The sequence below is a fragment of the Gopherus flavomarginatus genome, chromosome 11, assembly GCF_025201925.1.
Source record: "Gopherus flavomarginatus isolate rGopFla2 chromosome 11, rGopFla2.mat.asm, whole genome shotgun sequence".
NCBI classification, from domain to species: domain Eukaryota; kingdom Metazoa; phylum Chordata; order Testudines; family Testudinidae; genus Gopherus; species Gopherus flavomarginatus.
The window spans coordinates 7,699,998-7,718,561 of record NC_066627.1 but is presented as its reverse complement, the minus strand read 5'-3'; the positions used below and the strand labels follow the sequence as shown (position 1 = coordinate 7,718,561).

The 18,564-nt window shown below is 48.1% G+C and overlaps 1 protein-coding gene and 1 non-coding gene across 2 annotated transcripts in view; one reads left to right on the top strand and one right to left on the bottom strand.

Moving 5' to 3' along the window:
• Positions 1-18,564, bottom strand: part of LOC127031107 (zinc finger protein 707-like) — a 769,794-nt gene that overhangs the window by 608,694 nt on the left and 142,536 nt on the right. The window lies entirely within an intron of this gene.
• Positions 576-648, top strand: TRNAI-AAU (transfer RNA isoleucine (anticodon AAU)). Its single transcript has one exon. It is a non-coding gene; the product is annotated as a tRNA-Ile (tRNA).

Sequence of the window (18,564 nt, the reverse complement as noted above, 5' to 3'; positions counted from 1 at the left end):
CCCCGTTGCCTTCAGGTAACACAGGAACTAAGGCAGGAATAGGGTGAGGAAGCAAGTAAAGCAGAGCAAGGAAGGCAAAAGTTAATCTTATCTTCATGGGCAGCTCGCAGTGACGTCCTTTTTCTGTGCCACAGCTGACAACAACATCCCAGACAGAAAAGTAACAGGCCAAAAAGAAACCTAGCAGCTGCTGAAACAGTTCAGTTGGGAGCATGCTAGACTAACAGGCTCTTCTAACCTCATTTATGCACGGGCGGGATGTTTTCTGAGAGTGCAGCAGTTCCTTTAACTGCCACGAGTCCCTCATTTCAGGCTATGCAGCTGGAAAAGACAGCATGGGCTTCTGCACCGAGTTGGCCCACCTGACCTTTCATTCTTCTCTTGCTCTTTGTCAGCAAGGAGAAGAAAAAGAAGCTCTCCCTCAAGCTGGAGTCACACGGGTGAGGTAAGCACGATTTCCTGAGTGCTGGCTCCAGTCCTCTGCCCTGCCAGCTGACCTATCGAGGGGCTACCACCACATTCTCTAGATTTGTCCATCGGTCTGTGCCAGAGTGAGCAACAGCCAAGTTGGTGGAGTTTCTGTAGTGTAGTGGTTATCACGTTTGCCTAATACGCAAAAGGTCCCTGGTTCAAAACCAGACAGAAACATGCTGGCTTCCTTTTCCCAGATTCCCCTTGTTGTTCAGAAAGGCCACTCCTCCTATTGGCCTGTCCCTGGGATAACTGCAACCCCTGCATGACAGAGGATGCTGACAGCAGTGGAGAAAGCACCTTGGTGTCAGGCTGGAGAACCTAGAGTATTTAGGCCAGTCACCATTTGGAGGCTTGTGGCTTGGCCACCTTTGCTGTTGGAGGTTGGCCTATGGAGGCTCTCACTTCCTGCTGGGCTCCTTTGCGTGACTGGCCAAAGGAGGAAGTGAGGCAGGAATGGGGTAATAGAGGAAAGTTGAGCTAAGGAAGGCAGGGAAGAAGCTGTGCGGCTAAGTGGGGTTAGTAAAGCACCACCCTTCATTCTGCAAAGCCTGGGGAGGTGCGGTTGGCTGCTGGGAGGCAGAATCCTGTGCCTGCCTCTTGGCTTCCCAGGGGTGGCTACTTGCAGCCCAGGAGAAGAAGGGGGGTTCTGGGTGAAAGGAAAACAAGCAAAGCTGAGTCCAAGTGGAGAATGGCGGCTCCTTTATAGCCAACCTGGGAGCGTGACTGATGGTTTTAGAGGTGGAAGCTGGGCTGGCTGTGAGCAACTGGGATCCAGGAAACCCCCACCTGCCCTTCTGAGGGCTGAACCCATGGAGGTGCGGTTGGCTGCTGGGAGACAGACCCCTGTGGCTGCCTGTTGGCATCCCAGGGATGGGTCCTTGCAGCCCAGGAGAAGCGGGGTTCTGGGGGGAAGGAAAAGCAGCAATGGTGAGGCTGAGTGGGCTCCTTTCTGGCCGAGATGCTGGGCTGTGGTGAGTCTGGGAGTTGCCTGTAAGCCATAAGTGGACGTAGTGCAGTGAAAACCGCTGCTCCATTCTGGCCGACCTGGGGGCACCATGGATGATTTGGGAGTGGGGGCAGGGCGCTGGCTGTGAGCAAATGGGATCCAGGAAGCCCCAGCCTGTTCCTCCAGGGGCCGAGTCTTCTTCTTCTCTCCTGTCATGGGAGCCCGGCCTTAAGCCTGCCCAGCATGTGCAGCAGCTAGAGCATTAAGCCTTCCTGTGTGCATACAGCCTAGTGTAATAAGGTGTAAAGTTTAGATTGTGAATTTATCTTTAATTTCCATGGTAACTTACTTTGATCTTTTATTCCTACCACTTATAATCCTTAAAACTCCATCTGTCTGTAGTTAATAAATCTGTTTTATGCTGTACTTAAATTGGTGTATTTTGCTTGAAGTTCTTAGGAAATCTCAGCTCCATTACAAGGCTGGTTCATGTACTATTCACAGTGAGGGAGGGGTGGACCCTGCGTAATAAACTCACACTGATCAGGCTTCTGATTAAGGCAAGATGGTATGATCCAGGGGTGCAAGGCTGCAGAGCTGTAGGGGGGGCGACTCTCTATCATTAGTGTTATGAGTGGCTGCAGAAGCATTCATGTAATTCAGTTGGCTGTGTCCCTACCTACGGATGTCTGTGTAAGTGCAATATCTGCCAGAGATTCACAGCTTGTCTCAGCATCACATGTGTGAGAGGGAGTCCAGGTGGTGGGACAAAGGGCTCAGGGGTCCCACTGTTCAGGTTGCATCCCGGAGATCCCATCACAGACTTTCAACAACCACAGCAGGTGCTCACTGAGAGAGAGAGAGAGATGCCAAAATAGTGATCTCCAGTGCCTGCAGACATCAAACTATCAGGAATTCTGTGCACAGAAAGGTCCCTGCTAGTGGAAAATGCCTTTGAAAAAGACCCTTCTGTCCCCAGCTGTGGTCGTACAGTGCTCAGTGCTCTGCGTTGTGGCCTCAAGAGCCATGGATGCAAGTTGAGTTACGATGACCTTTTCCTTGTCTCCACGTTTCTTAGGTGCCTCCTTCCAACACTTGTCAGAAAAAATGACCGGTTTCTTTTACAAGCATTTGCATTGCAAGGCAGAGGCAGTCTTCTCTGCTTCCTCAAAAGATTGACCAAAAAGTGGGAGGAGTGGACACATTTGGCAAGGCACCACCACTGGGTTCTGCATCTCTAACCTCCTCTTTACCTGGCAAGTGCCTCTGGGACTTTTCTCCCAGCTGCTCCATTTTTCATCAGTGACAATCAAAAGGAAGACGACATGACATCTGTGTGTGGACATCCCCAGTGAATCACAAGGACGTGTGGTGCAGGCTTTTATGTTGCAGCAATTGCAATCAAAGCAACCACCATGCCAATGCCAGTCACAGCAGCCTTTTCATCAACTCCAGGCTTGTGATTTGATTCTTTCCAACGTTTCTCTCCAAACAAGCCTTTTCCTTAGCAAACAATGACTTGGATACCAGGGGAGGTCTCTTCTGTTTCCTAGAAAGAGACAGGAAAATGTGAGCAGAGGAGACAAAAGCTGTACAACAAGGCACCACTGGGAGTTGAACCTAGGATCTCCTGTTTATAAGGCAGGTGCTTTAGCCAGCTAAGCCAAGGTGCCTGCCTTGAGAAAGTTTTTGCAACTGTTCCCTTTGATGGTCCAGGACAACACCTGCAAATTCCAAACTACAGACATTCCCCATTTCCCTCAACACTTGCAAGGAAGAACTGGCAGGCCAAGCCAGGATCTCCTGGTTACTAGGAGGACACTTCAGCCAGCTCTTCCCAAAGATCACTATCTAGAGACCTTTAAACAGCCTCTGTACATGTTCACTGACAAAGAGATGCCAAAATAGAGTTCTCCACTGCCTGCAGCCATCACACTACCAGGAGTTCTGTGCACAGAGAGGCCCCTGCTGGTGGAAAAGGCTTTGGTAGAGACTTCCGACACCAGCCTGTGCTCATATACTGTTTAGCACTTTGTGTTGTGACGTCAGCATCCACAGATGCCAGTTGAGTTGGAGGACATTTTTCCTGTCTCCACATTTGTCTAATGGCTCCTTTCAACACTTGCCACCAAAAAGACTTGTTTCTTTTGCAAACAATGTACAGCTAGGCAAAGGCAGTCTTCTCCATTTCCTCAGAAGATCACCAAGCTGTGGGGAGAGAAGACACATTCAGCCAAGCTGGATGCTGAATCTCCTCTTTATTCAGCAGGTGTCTGTGAAGGACATAAATCTCCACCGTGTAGAGGGCAAGAATAGGAGTTTATTACACACAGCACTGGCAGAGTGTCACCTTGCTTATTAGGCTCAGAGACACTCTAAATTGATTACAATAGAATATATAGATTTTCCATGGGTGGCGGAAAGTGACGGGGTAGGGAGTTCCAAACTCTGGGATAGGTTTTGCTGCAAGACATGATAAGCACAGTAGCCAAAGGTTAACAGGTTACATAATGTCTCCACCCATGGTCTCAAGTTAGCAAGTTAACATTTCATGAATACTTTGATAAAATGTTATTAGTATAAAATATCTATGCTGAATTCTGATTTGAGGTCCATAGGAAAGGAGCAACTCCTTTGATTGTCCTCCAGGTACATTCCTAGGGGTTAAAGCAAAGAAACAGTGAAAGTATATGGCAATAAAGATTGTTTTCTGTGTGTCTTAAGGCAAGGCATTGGTCCCTGGGAAGGGAGGTGGAAGGATGCCATATCTTATACTGACATCTGCCAACTTTTCATAAACTCAAGGTTGGATCTCTGGGAAGAACGTCTCCCTACAGAAGAGACTTACGCAATAGGAACAGGGATTCTTTGTTCAATCTGCAGCTCTGAATAAGACACAATGATTTAGTTCTTAGCTCCAACACCTGGCAAATTGCTGACCAAGCCTATTTCAGCAAGCAAGGCTTTCTATTTACCCCAGCTTTCTTTTAGCTGGTCACTATTTGCTAGGCTTCTGGTCCCTTGATTATACTCTGGACTTTGGGTCTGGAAAAGAGCTGGCACAATCCATAGACCAGGTTGTTATATAAAATGCACATGAACTTTAACCCTTCACATACAGTAATGGCAAAGTTCTTGGTTCAGGCTTGTAGCAGTGAAGGAATAAACTGCAGGTTCAAATCAAGTCTCTGGAGTCCATCCACAGCTGGGATGGGTCATTCAGTCCTTTGTACAGAGCTTCAGTTTGTAGCAAAATCCCTTCAGAGGTACAAAGCAGGATTGAAGACAAGATGGAGACGAGGCATCAGCCTTTTACAGTCTCTTGCCATGTGGTCTTTGCTTTCTTTGTCCCAAGGACACTCTATCCAGCACGTGGCATAGAAAAACCTTTGAGTTTTGTCCATAGGCAGGTCCTTGCATACCTTGCTGAGCCACAAGACGTATCTGCCTTCTCTCAATGGGTTGATTGTAGAGCTGATGGTCCATAATGGGCCATCAATCAGGCTAGGCAGAACTGACACCAACTTGTCTGGCTGGAGTGTTCCTCGGAAGCATAGCACAAGTTTGAATACAGACAGCATAGAGCCAATATTCATAACTTCAACTACAAAATTGATACACATCTAGAGATAGCATAATTATAATCAGCCAATCAGAACCTTTCCATAGACCCCTTTCACGACAACCTTTCAATCATATAGGCTGCAAATACAGAACCGTGGTCACAATGGTGATCTATAAAGTTACAGATTATGTCAATAACATCACAGGAGGTGACACGACATCAATGAGACTGATATTGGAATACTGCCTCCAGTTTTGGTGTCCTCATTTGAAAAAGATACTGTGAAATTGGAGCTGGGGCAGCAAAAAGCCACCAAAATGTTCTGAGGGCTGGAGAAAAATACCTTCTAGTAAGCTATTGAAAGAGTGCAACCTGTTTAGCTTATCAAAAGAAGATTGAAAGGTGACTTCACTGAAGTGTTGAAGTGCCTTAATGGAGAGAAAAGATTGGGTATTAAAGGGCTCTTGAATGGAGCAGAGAAAGACATAACAAGACCCAGTGATTGGAAGGTGAAAAGAGACAAATTCATGTTACAACTAAGCCCCAAATAGTCAACAGCGAGGATGATTCACCACAGGAACAAGCTACCAAGGAAAGTGGTGGATTCTCCATCCCGTGATGTCATTCAATGAAGACTAGATGCCTTTCCCCCAAAAGCAGCTATTGTGTCATGCAGGAGGCCTGTGATATGCAGGGGGTCTGATTAGATGCTCTACTGGTCTCTTTTGGCCATAAAGTCAACTAATTTCTGAAAAACTGAGTGTAGCATTGGGAGCAGCGTCTGATGTTTTCCTGTCTAGCCAGCTTGCTGCCTAGAACGAACGCTCTTTGAGTGGGGTGTCCACAGGGAGTAGCTCAAACCTCCAAAGGCCTGGCCAGGGGCAGGATATTGGCACATCAAGGGAGGGGGTGTGGCAGTGACATCACAAAGGCCTTTTGCAGGACCTCAGACTATTGGTCCAACGTGATGGGGGGTGGTGACCTCACAGAGAGATGCTGACATCAGCCAGGCAGGACAGGGGCGAGGGGCCAGGGAAACCTCAGAGACCCCTGTGGCTTTGCTTCAGCAAGTCTCCTTCTCCAGGTCTCTCCTCGAGGACTGACAGAGTATTCGTGTTCACGGACGTGAGCGCCAGGAGGAACCTCTTTCAAGTTTTCTCCTTCCCTTGTAGTGATTTTACTAGAAAACAGCCATCCCTGTTTAGAAGGCAAGAGGCTCCTGGAGGTTTGAAACCTGTTCAGTCTGATCTACCTGGTGACAGAACACTTCCCTTCCCTGTACCTCAGGCTCCTCCCCATCTGTCCAATGGGAACAGGGACAATTCTCGAGCTCTGGGCGGTCGTGAGCCTGAGTGAGATAAGGGGCGTTAAAGCCCTCTGTGAAGGAGAAAGGGGAGTGGTCCCAAAATATGGCAATTCGGTGCCCTTGCAATGCCCTATGGAGGCAGGACAGGGAAACATCAGAGACCCCTGTGGCTTTGCTTCAGCAAGTCTCCTTCTCCAGGTCTCTCTTTGAGGACTGAGAGAGTATTCGGGTTCACGGACGTGAGCGTCAGGAGGAACCTCTTTCGAGTTTTCTCCTTCCCTTTTAGTGATTTTACTAGAAAACAGCCATCCCTGTTTAGAAGGTAAGAGCCTCCTGGAGGTTTGAAACCTGTTCAGTCTGATCCATCTGGTGACAGGTGAATTTGAGGCATGGAAAACACGAGCTTAAGGTGGCAGAATTTTTTTCTGCACCTGGGATTTTGTCCCTTAGAATCACTGGGGACATTAGGGTTTGTCCTTTTTGTTTCACCTTTTCCTCCATCCCTCCCTCCCTCCTTTCTCTTCTCTTGCTTCCTTTGTCCTTTTACCTGTTCCCCTCCCAACAATAGGAGGGAGGGGGAAAGAGAGAGTGTGTGTGTGGTTTTTTTTACTTTTTTGCAGGGCAGTGCTCTGCAGTTCTCACTGTGGGAGGTCTACCCAAAAATGTGAGGCTGAACTAGTGCTCGGGAAGTGATCCCCACCGGTGACCTGGGCCATCCTTTCTGCTCTCTGGTGAGATCCCTCAGCCTCCCCTCCTCAGTCTCTAGCCGGATTGGCTGAACAGGGGGTTATTGACAGGGAGGAGACTCAGGTCCTTGTTTTTCTCTTTATAAGTCAAAACCAGTTCTATGTTTCATGAATTTTGCCGCTTCTCTGCATTAGTTGTCTCTGAGCAGTTCATGATTCTCTCTAACATTGCAGTTCTCCTCAAATACTTGCTGAATAGTTACTGTCACTGCTGTTTGTCTGGAGCTCATCTGAGAGCACTTTATTCAGGTCATTCAGTGTCTGAAATTCAAGATCCAATGGGTAGCTTGAAAATCAGGGCCCTTGGGTCCTATTCCCAACTCTGCCTCTGACTGGCTGTGTGACCTAAGACAAGTCAATTCTCCTTTCTCAGCCTTAGCTTCTCCCTCTTTCAAGTAGAAATAATAATGATCCGCTCACACCTACCTGACGGTGGGTGGAGGATGGGGATCCATTGGAGAGTGTCACTAGGAGTAGGGCATAATATGAGGTGTCCTATCACGTTTACTCAGAGCAGATTAACACGTAATAGAATAGCTGAAATAGTCTATTTTATTTGCATTTTTTTCTTTTGAAATTGTTAAGAGCAGCAACGACTTAGCTCAGACTGAAGCATCTTATCTAATGTTTGAGATCTAAGTGTCTCCTCTTTGTGTGCGAGTAGACAATTTAACACACTCTGACAAACAGGAGATGCTTTTGTTTTGCAATACAATATTTTTGCAAAGAACTTTCATCCCACTTGTTATGATTTTGAGAAAAAAACCGGATTAGCCTGAATGGGATTTTCTGACAGAAATGGATTCAATGAAATTTCCCCACCATCTCGATTCCTGGGCTCTGTCCCTGCCTCTGGGGGGGTTTATTGCCTGTTAGAACAGGAGTCGGGACTGGTGGCTTCTCTTTCTGGCTCTGCCACCGGCATACTGTGCAGACGCTTGGGTAGGTCACTTCCATTCTCTGGACCTCAGGCTTCTCCCATCTGTCCAATGGGAACAGGTACAGTTCTCGAACTCCGGTCAGTTGTGAGCCTAAGTGAGATAAGGGACGTTAAAGCCCTCTGTAAAAGAGAAAGGGGAGTTTCACAGTGTTTAGCACCAAGGAATTCTAAAGTTTGCTAAAATGTCTAGTCTGTGGAAACAAGAAATGGTTGGGGCCAATCTTTAACCAGTGCCTTTTTAAAAGCCCATTCAGGGATGTGAGTCCCTGTCTTTCAGGTACCTGGGGTTCTTTGCCAGCAGGAGAGAAGAGGTTCCTGCCTCCATTTTTGTGGCCTTGACAAACCAGGTGCTGTGCCCCAGTTCTCGTCTGAGATCCCTGAAAAAGAACATCTTCCCATCCATGAACAAGACAGGACCTTTCTCTAAAAGGGGAACAAAGAGACCCCTGAGACTTACAGACTAGCTAGCCTCACTGCCATTGCTGGAGAGATCCTGCAATACATTCTTAAACACTCAGTTTGTCAGCAGCACCTACAGAATAGTTTGATTCTTAGGACTAGTGAACATGGATTTGTCAAGAACAAATCATTCCAAACCAATCCTCTTTCTTTCTTCGGCAGGGTTCTGGGCCTGGTGGAGGTGGGTAAACAGTAGATGGGATCTAGCTTGGGGTTGCTAAGGCTTTTCACACAGTCCCGTAGGACATTCTGACAAGCAAACGAGGGAAATGCAGTCCAGCTGTAATCAGTGTAATGTGGGTGCAGAGCTGGTTGAAAGCCCAGACTCCAGGAGCCCTTCTCCATGTTTGGCTGTCCAATGGAGAAGGTGTACCTAGTGGGTGCGGCAGGGATCAGTCTGCGGTCCGGTACTATTCCATATTTTCATGAATGATTTGGAAAATGCAGTGGAGAGCATGCTTCTAAAATTTGCAACTGACACCAAGCACTTAGGAGCACAGGGTTGGAATTCAACACGCCCTTAACAAATTGGAGACTTGGTCTTCTTGAGACAAACTCCATGGTTGGGCCCCTCACTCTAGACGGGGTTGAAGTGAAACCCCAGAGCCAAACACTCCTCCTGGGCAGTGCACTCTGACCTTGAATGATCAGATGCTGCTTAGCACTGTCAGAGAAGCTTTTGCTGGGGGATTCTCCCAGCACTTTCTAATAGCGGGAAAGTATGAAATCCCCATTTGACTGCTGGGGACAGAGCCCTAGAGTGCGGAGCAACTTGCCCAAAGTCCCCCAGGAAAAGGAAATCAACCAGCAGTGGAACCAATAGGAAACTCAGCAGTGGTACTCAGGAGTCCTGGGGGTGTGCTATGGTGACCAGATATCCCGATTTTATAGACACAGTCCAAATTTTGGGGTCTTTTTCTTATCTAGGATCTTATTACCCCCCACCCCGTCCAGATTTTTCACACTTGCTGTCTGGTCACACTAGGGTGTGCACATGTGTGGGTCCCAGCTGCTCCCTGCCCCTCTCATTGAAGCAGATGTGCACGGTTACTGCCCTGGAAACCGCAGGGCACCAGTGGGCATGGAGTTGGCTGGAGGTAGGGTCTGGTTGCAGGCAGGGCAAGGGGTGTGGGGCTGGTTGGCTTCAGGCAGGGGGGTGCATCAGGGGTTGGCTGGAGACAGGGCAGGGGGTGCGGGGCTGGCTGCAGACAGGAGGTGCAGGGCTGGTGCAGGCTGGGGAGGTGTGGGGGCTGGCTGGCTTTGGGCAGGGCCATAGGGGAGTGCGGCAGGAGTTGGCTGGAGACAGGGCAGGAGGTGTGTCAGGGGCTGGCTGTGGGGCTGGCTGCAGGCAGGCCAGGGAGGATGCGGCTGGTACGGGCAAGGCAGAAGGTGCAGGGCTGGCTGGAGACAGAGGATGGCTGCAGGCAGGGCAGGGCAGGGGGTGCAGGGCCGGCTGCAGGCAGGGCATGGGGCAGGGCCGGTGCAAGGAAGTTTCACGCCCTAGGCGAAACTTCCACCTTGCGCCCTCCTCCACCATGCCCGCACCCTGAGGTGCCCCACCCGTGGCAACTCCCCCCCAGACCATGAGGCGTCCCTCTTGTGACAGGATCCCCGTTCTGCCCTGCTGCAACCCCCTCGCCCCAGCTCCGAGCACGAGCACCCCGAGCACACCGTGGCCACTTCACTTCTCCCACCTGCCATTCTTGCGGTGCCTAAGCCTGTCAGGCAGTCAAGCACCCTCCTCGGAGCCACAGCAGCCCTGACAGTTGACAATAGAGGCACCTTAACCCCTGAATTCCTTCAATGTGTCCCCCTCCAGGGTCCAGCTCCGATCACCAGATACTCAGGGTATGTCTATACCACCTGCCAAATCAGTGGGCAGTGATTGATCCAGCGGGGATGATATATCGCGTCTAGTGTAGATGCAACACATAGAGTGCTCTCCCCTCGACTGCTGTACTCCAGCTCGGTGAGAGACCCAGGCAGAGTCTACGGGGAGCTGCAGCAGTCGACTCACCACGACTGTGACATTGTAAGTATAATCTAATATCTCATTGAAAGGTGACAGGGCCAGAAGGAGTTAATTAACTCACCTCACAGACTGATCTGACCCCTGGGGGAACCTTAAGAAGTGGTTAGCAAGATATGTAAATGAACAGAGCTTTAAAATGCAAGTTTGCATTGTTAGAGGTAGAAGGGGAGATGTTTGCTCAGGTCTTGTGATGTAAGCAAACAAGTCTTGTCTGTTGCTATAGTTTTAATTCAAAGAGCAAAAAAGGAATATTAACATTTATGATGACACTTGAGTGAAATAGTATTATTGTCTCTGTGTCTCTTTGAAGGTTGTGGTAACCTGTATTTGAACTCTTTGATGGATAAATTACCCTGTACTAATTGCCAGGATGTTTGGAAGGAGAGTTAAACCTATTGTTTTCTCAGGCCGAAAGGCTGCTGGAAATGTATAAGAAGCCTGGACACGATCCTTGTTCATCTCAGATCTGCTTTGGGTTTCAAGAAGGGGAAACCTTAAGCCACAAGGATTGAGATCCCCAGTCATTGACTGGAGCCACCCTGAATATGGAAATTGGACTATAACCTATGGACTATTTCTAAAAGGACTTTTGGCAACTACAAGCTCACCTCTACTATGTATCTAAACCTCAAGAATTGAATTCAAGTCTATGTGTCTATTAATCTTTTAACCAGCACTCTTTCTCTTTTCTTTTCTAATACATTTTAGCTTAGTTAATAAGAATTGGCTATAGCATGTATTTTGGGTGAGATCTAAGTTATAATTGAATCTGGGTATGTGGCTGAACCTTTGGGATCGGAAGAATCTTTTCTTTTATATGATGAGGTAAGATTTTCAGGAATCATCATCATATCTGACAGGTGTGTCTGGAAGGAGGCCTGAGGCTGGGTACTTTAAGGGAACTGCGTGGTTTAAACTTCTAAGTAACCAGTGAAGTACTACAGAAGCTGTTTTGCGCTGGCTTGGTAAATCTAAGTATTGAAATAACCACCAGCATTTGGGATTTGTCTGCCCTGTCTTGTTTGCAGTTCACCCTGATTGAGTGATCTCAGCTGGCTCCCACGGGCAGCACCGTCACACCTACATCCAGGCTGTAGGTGTCCGGGGTATCTTAGGGGCCTTGGGTTGCACAGATACCTATGTCCAGGCCGTAGGGGTTCTGGGGGGGCTTAGAGAGTTTTGGGAGGGGACTCAGATACCAATCTCCAGGCTTTAGGGGTCCCAAGGGGGCTTAGGGTGTTCGTGGGGTGCACATTTTCCTAAATCCAGGCTGTAGTGGTACCAGGGGGGCTTAGGGGGTTAGTGGGGGGCATAGATACCTACGTCCAGACTGGAGGAATCCTGAGAGTCTTAGAGGATTTTTAGTGGCCCAAGATACCTATGTCCAGACTATAGGGGTACCAGGGGGTCTTAGGGGTTCGGGTGGGCACAGATATGTTTGTCCAGGCTGTATCGGTCCTGGGGGGGGGGTTAGAGGTTTCGTGAGGGGCACAGATATCTACGTCCAGATTGTAGATGTCCCGGGAGGGTACAAATACCTACGTCCATGCTGTAGGAGTTCCTGGGGGCTTAGGGGTTTCTGAGGGGCACATATACCTACATGCACACTGGAATGTCCCAGGGGGCTTCTGGAGTCTATATGGGGCACAGATACCAAGATCCTGGCTGTATAGGTCCCTGAGGGGCTTAGGGGGTTTGTAGGGGGCACAGATACCTAAGTTCAGGCTGGAGGGGTCTCCAGGGGTCTTAGGTGTTTGTTGGGGGGCACAGATACCTACATCCAGACTGCAGGGGTCCCGGAGGGGCTTAGGGTCTGTCACAGAGTGTGGGGGAGTCCGGTCCTGCACCCCTCTTCCTGGGACTCACAGTGACTCTCAGCCAGCCAGTAAAACAGAAGGTTTATTGGACAACAGGAGTGAAGGCTACAGCAGAGTTTGGAGGCACAAGCAGGACCTCGCAATCGAGTCCTTCTGGGGGTTCAGGAAACATAGTTCCCAGTTTGGGAATCCCTGAATTCCAACAACCCAGACCAAAACCGAAACTGAACCAACCCAACTCCCTCCAGCCGGCCCCTTCCTGTGTCCAGCTTCCCGGGGAAAGTTGCCCACCCTCTCCCCTCTATCTAGCTCAAATTACAGGCTGAGCACGTGTCTGGTCCTCAGGTCACCCCCTGCTCTCCCATCCCCCACACGGACAGTCCCTACTCCATCACAGTAATGCACAGAGCATTTCCCTCATGGAGCAACAGTGACACCGTGTGGCCACACAGAGTAATGCACAGAGCATTTCTCTCACGGAGCAACAGTGACATCATGTGGCCACACTGGGTAATGCACAGAGCATTTCCCATGGAGCAACAGTGACACCATGTGGCCACACAGGGTAATGCACAGAGCATTTCCCGTGGAGCAACAGTGACACCGTGTGGCCACACAGGGTAATGCACAGAGCATTTCCCGTGGAACAACAGTGACACCATGTGGCCACACAGGGTAATGCACAGAGCATTTCCCGTGGAGCAACAGTGACACCGTGTGGCCTTGCAGGGTAATGCACAGAGCATTTCCTGCATAGAGCAACAGTGACACTGTATCAGAGGAGTAGCCATGTTAGTCTGGATCTGTAAAAGCAGCAAAGAGTCCTGTGGCACCTTACAGACTAACAGACGTTTTGGAGCATGAGCTTTTGTGGGTGAATACCCACATGGACTTTTTTTGAGGGTCGAAATGACAGTCTGGACCTCTACTTTGAATGCTTTCGCCGACGTACACAGGCAGAAATTGTGGAAAAACAACATCGCTTGCCTCATAACCTAAGTCCTGCAGAACGCAATGCCATCCACAGCCTCAGAAACCACCCAGACATTATCATCAAAGAGGATTGACATAGGAGGTGCTGTTGTCATCATGAACAGGTCTGACTACCAAAAGGAGGCTGCTAGACAACTCTCCAGCACCAAATTCTACAGGCCACTTCCCTCAGATTCCACTGAGGAATACACTAAGAAACTGCAACATTTACTCAGGACACTCCCTACACTAACACCGGAACAAATCAACATACACCCTTAGAGACGTGACCAGGGTTATTCTATCTACTACCCAAGATCCACAAACCGGAAATCCTGGACGCCCCATCATCTCGGGCATTGGCACTCTCACTGAAGGGCTGTCTGGATATGTGGACTCTCTACTCAGACCCTATGCCACTAGCACTCCCAGCTATCTCTGTGACACCACTGATTTCCTGAGGAAAATACAATGCATTGGTGGCCTTCCAGAAAACACCATCCTAGCCACCATGGATGTAGAGGCTCATAGACTCATAGACTCATAGACTCATAGGTCAGAAGGGACCAATCTGATCATCTAGTCTGACATCCTGCACAAGGCAGGCCACAGAACCCCACCCATCCAATTTTATAACAACCCCTATCCCAGGACCGAGTTATTGAAATCCTCAAAAATGGTTTGAAGACCTCAAGCTGCAGAGAAACCACCAGCAAGAGACCTGTGCCCCACGCTGCAGGGGAAGGCAAAAAACCTCCAGGGCACCTGCCAATCCGCCCTGGAGGAAAATTCCTTCCCAACCCCAAATATGGCGATCAGCTAAACCCTGAGCATGTGGGCAAGAGTCACCAGCCAGCACCCAAGAAGGAATTCTCTGCAGCAACTCAGTACCCATCCCATCCAACATCTCCCCGCAGACCATTGAGCAGACCTGTCTGGTGGTAATTCAAGATCAATTGCCCAAATTAACGATCCTATCATAACATCCCCTCCATATACTTATCAAGCTTTGTCTTAAAGCCAGGAAAGTCTTTTGCCCCCACTACTTCCCTTGGAAGGCTGTTCCAGAACTTCACTCCCCTAATGGTCAGAAACCTTCGTCTAATTTCAAGTCTAAACTTCCTAGTATCCAGTTTATACCCATTCGTCCTCGTGCCTACATTAGTACTAAACTTAAATAATTCCTCTCCCTCCCTAACATTAACCCCCTTGATATATTTATATAGAGCGAGCATATCCCCCCTCAGCCTTCTTTTGGCCAGGCTAAACAAGCCAAGCTCTTTGAGTCTCCTTTCATAAGGCAGTTTTTCCATTCCTCGGATCATCCTTGTAGCCCGTCTCTGAACCTGTTCCAGTTTGATTTCATCCTTCTTGAACATGGGACACCAGAACTGCACACAGTATTCCAGATGAGGTCTCACCAATGCCTTATATAACGGTACTAACACATCCTTATCCTTGCAGGAAATACCCCGCCTGATGCATCCCAAAATCGCATTTGCTTTTTTAACAGCCGTATCACATTGGCGACTCATAGTCATCCTGCTATCAACCAGTACCCCAAGGTCCTTCTCCTCCTCCGTCACTTCCAACTGATGCGCCCCCAACGTATATCCAAAATTCTTATTATTAATTCCTAAATGCATGACCTTGCACTTTTCACTATTGTATTTCATCCTATTTCTATTACTCCAGTTTACAAGGTGGTTCAGATCTTCCTGAATAGTATCCCTGTCCTTCTCCGTGTTAGCAATACCCCCCAGCTTCGTGTCATCCGCAAACTTTATTAGCACATTCCCGCTCTTTGTGCCAAGGTCAGTAATAAAAAGGTTAAATAAGATCGGTCCCAAAACCGATCCTTGAGGGACTCCACTAGTGACCTCCTTCCAGCCTGACAGTTCACCTTTCAATACGACCCTCTGGAGTCTCCCCTTTAACCAGTTCCTTATCCACCTTACAACTTTCATATTCATTCCCATCTTTTCCAATTTAACTAACAGCTCCCTGTGCGGAACCGTGTCAAATGCCTTACTGAAATCTAGGTAAATTATATCTACCACATTTCCTTTATCTAAGTAATCCATCACCTTCTCAAAGAAGGAGATCAGATTGGTTTGACACGATCTACCTTTAGTAAATCCGTGTTGCAATTCGTCCCAATTACCGTTGACCTCTATGTCCTTAACTACTTTCTCCCTTAAAATTTTTTCCAAGACCTTACATACTACAGATGTCAAGCTAACAGGCCTATAATTACCCTGATCACTCTTATTCCCTTTCTTAAAAATAGGAACTACATTAGCAATCCTCCAGTCATATGGCACAACCCCCGAGTTCGTCGATTGCTTAAAAATTCTCGCTAATGGGCTCGCAATTTCACGAGCCAGTTTCTTTAATATTCTCGGATGGAGATTGTCCGGGCCCTCCGACTTCGTCCCATCGAGCTGTTCAAGTACGGCCTCTACCTCAGTTGCGGTAATATCCACTTCCATATCCACATTCCCGTTTATCATCCCTCCATCATCGCAAGGTTCCTCACTAGTCTTATTAAAAACTGAGGCAAAGTACTTGTTTAGATGTTGGGCCATGCCTAGGTTATCCTTAACCTCCATTCCATCCTCAGTGTATAGCGGCCCCACTTCTTCTTTCTTTGTTTTCTTCTTATTTATGTGGCTGTAGAACCTTTTACTATTGGTTTTGATTCCCTTTGCAAGTTCCAGTTCAATGCGGCTTTTAGCCTTCCTCACTTTATCCCTACATGTTCTGACCTCACCAAGGTAGCTTTCCTTACTGATCCTGCCTTTCTTCCACTCCCTGTAAGCTTTCTGCTTTTGTCTAATCCCCTCTCTGAGTTGCTTGCTCATCCAGTTTGGCCTGCAACTCCTGCCCATGGTTTTTTTCCCTTTTCTCGGGATGCAGGCTTCCAACAGTCTCTGCAGCTGTGATTTAAAGTAATTCCAGGCCTCCTCCGCATTTAAATCCACTAATTCCTCTGTCCAATCCACTTCCCTAACTAATTTCCTTAACTCTTTAAAATTAGCCCTCGAGAAGTCAAAAACCCTAATCCCAGATCTACATTTGTTTATCCTTCCATCTAGTTTGAATTGAATCAGCTCATGATCACTTGAACCAAGGTTGTCCCCTACCACCATTTCTTCTATGAGGTCCTCACTGCTCACCAACACCAAATCTAAAATGGCATCCCCTCTCATAGGTGCTTTAACTACTTGATGAAGAAATCCATCCGCTATCACATCCAGAAAAATCTGACCCCTATTATTCTTGCAAGTACTCGTCCTCCAGTCTATATCCGGGAAGTTGAAGTCCCCCATAATCACACATTTCCCCTTTGTGTTTACTTCATTAAAGACATTAAAGAGGTCTCTATCCATATCCCAATCCGATCCTAGCGGTCTGTAGCACACCCCAAGCACTATCTCAGGGGAAGCTCTAGTTGCTTTTTTACCCAGTGTGATTTTTGCCCAGACAGACTCTGTCTTATCCATTCCATCGCTTCTTATTTCGCTACAGTTAATTTCATCATTGATTTACAAGGCTACTCCATCACCTTTGCCTTTCTTCCTGTCTTTTCTAAACAGCACATAACCTTCAATACCCGTGCTCCAGTCATGAGTACTATTCCACCAGGTTTCGGTAATCCCTATAATATCCGGCTTCACTTCCTGCACTAGTAACTCCAGTTCCTCCATCTTGTTACCTAGGCTCTCTACACGAACATCCCACACACAGATAGAATACAACCTGTCAGGAACAGTATCCCTGATGCTGCCACAGCACAACTGGCTGCTGAGCTCTGTGCCTTTATCCTCACACACAACTATTTCAAATTTGATGACAATATATAACTCCAGATCAGTGGCACAACTATTGGCACCCGCATGGCCCCACAATATGCCAATATTTTTATGGCCGACCCGGAACAACGCTTCCTCAGCTCTCGTCCACTCATGCCCCTTCTCTGCCTACACTACATTGATGACATCTTCATCATCTGGACCCGTGGGAAGGAGTCTCTGGAAAAATTCCATCATGATTTCAACAGCTTCCAACCCACCATCAACCTCAGCCTGGACCAATCTATACGGGAGGTCCACTTCCTAGACACCACGGTGCAAATAAATAATGGTCACATTACCACCTCCTTATACCGAAAACCTACCGACTGCTATGCCTAACTTCATGCCTCCAGCTTCGATCCCGGGCACATCACACTATCCATTGTCTACAGCCAAGCACTTAGGTACAACTGCATCTGCTCTAACCCCTCAGACAGAGACCAACACCTACAGAATCTCCACCAAGCATTCTCAAAACTACAATACCCACATGAGGAAATAAGGAAACAGATCAACAGAGCCAGACGTGTACCCAGAAGCCTCCTACTGCAAGACAAACCCAAGAAAGAAACCAACAGGACTCCACTGGCCATCACATACAGTCCCCAGCTAAAACCTCTCCAATGCATCATCAGGGACCTACAACCCATCCTGGACAATGATCCCACACTTTCACAGGCCTTGGGTGGCAGGCCAGTCCTCACCCACAGGCAACCTGCCAACCTGAAACATATTCTCACCAGTAACTGCACACTGCACCATAGTAACTCTAGCTCAGGAACCAATCCATGCAACAAACCTCGATGCCAACTCTGCCCACATATCTACACCAGCGACGCCATCACAGGACCTAACCAGATCAGCCACAGCATCACCGGTTCATTCACCTGCACATCCACCAATGTAATATACGCCATCATGTGCCAGCAATGCCCCTCTGCTATGTACATCGGCCAAACTGGACAGTCGCTATGGAAAAGGATAAACGGACACAAATCTGATATTAGGAATGGCAGTATACAAAAACCTGTAGGAGAACACTTCAATCTCCCTGGCCACACTATAGCAGACCTTAAGGTGGCCATCCTGCAGCAAAAACACTTCAGGACCAGACTTCAAAGAGAAACTGCTGAGCTTCAGTTCATCTGCAAATATGACACTCTCAGCTCAGGATTAAACAAAGACTGTGAATGGCTTGCCAATTACAGAACCAGTTTCTCCTCCCTTGGTTTTCACACCTCAACTGCTAGAACAGGGCCTCATTCTCCCTGATTGAACTACCTCATTATCTCTAGCTTGCCTGCATATACATACCTGCCCCTGGAAATTTCCACTACATGCATCTGACGAAGTGGGTATGCACCCACGAAAGCTCATGCTCCAAAATGTCTGTTAGTCTATAAGGTGCTGCAGGATTCTTTGCTGCTTTTACAGATTCAGACTAACACTG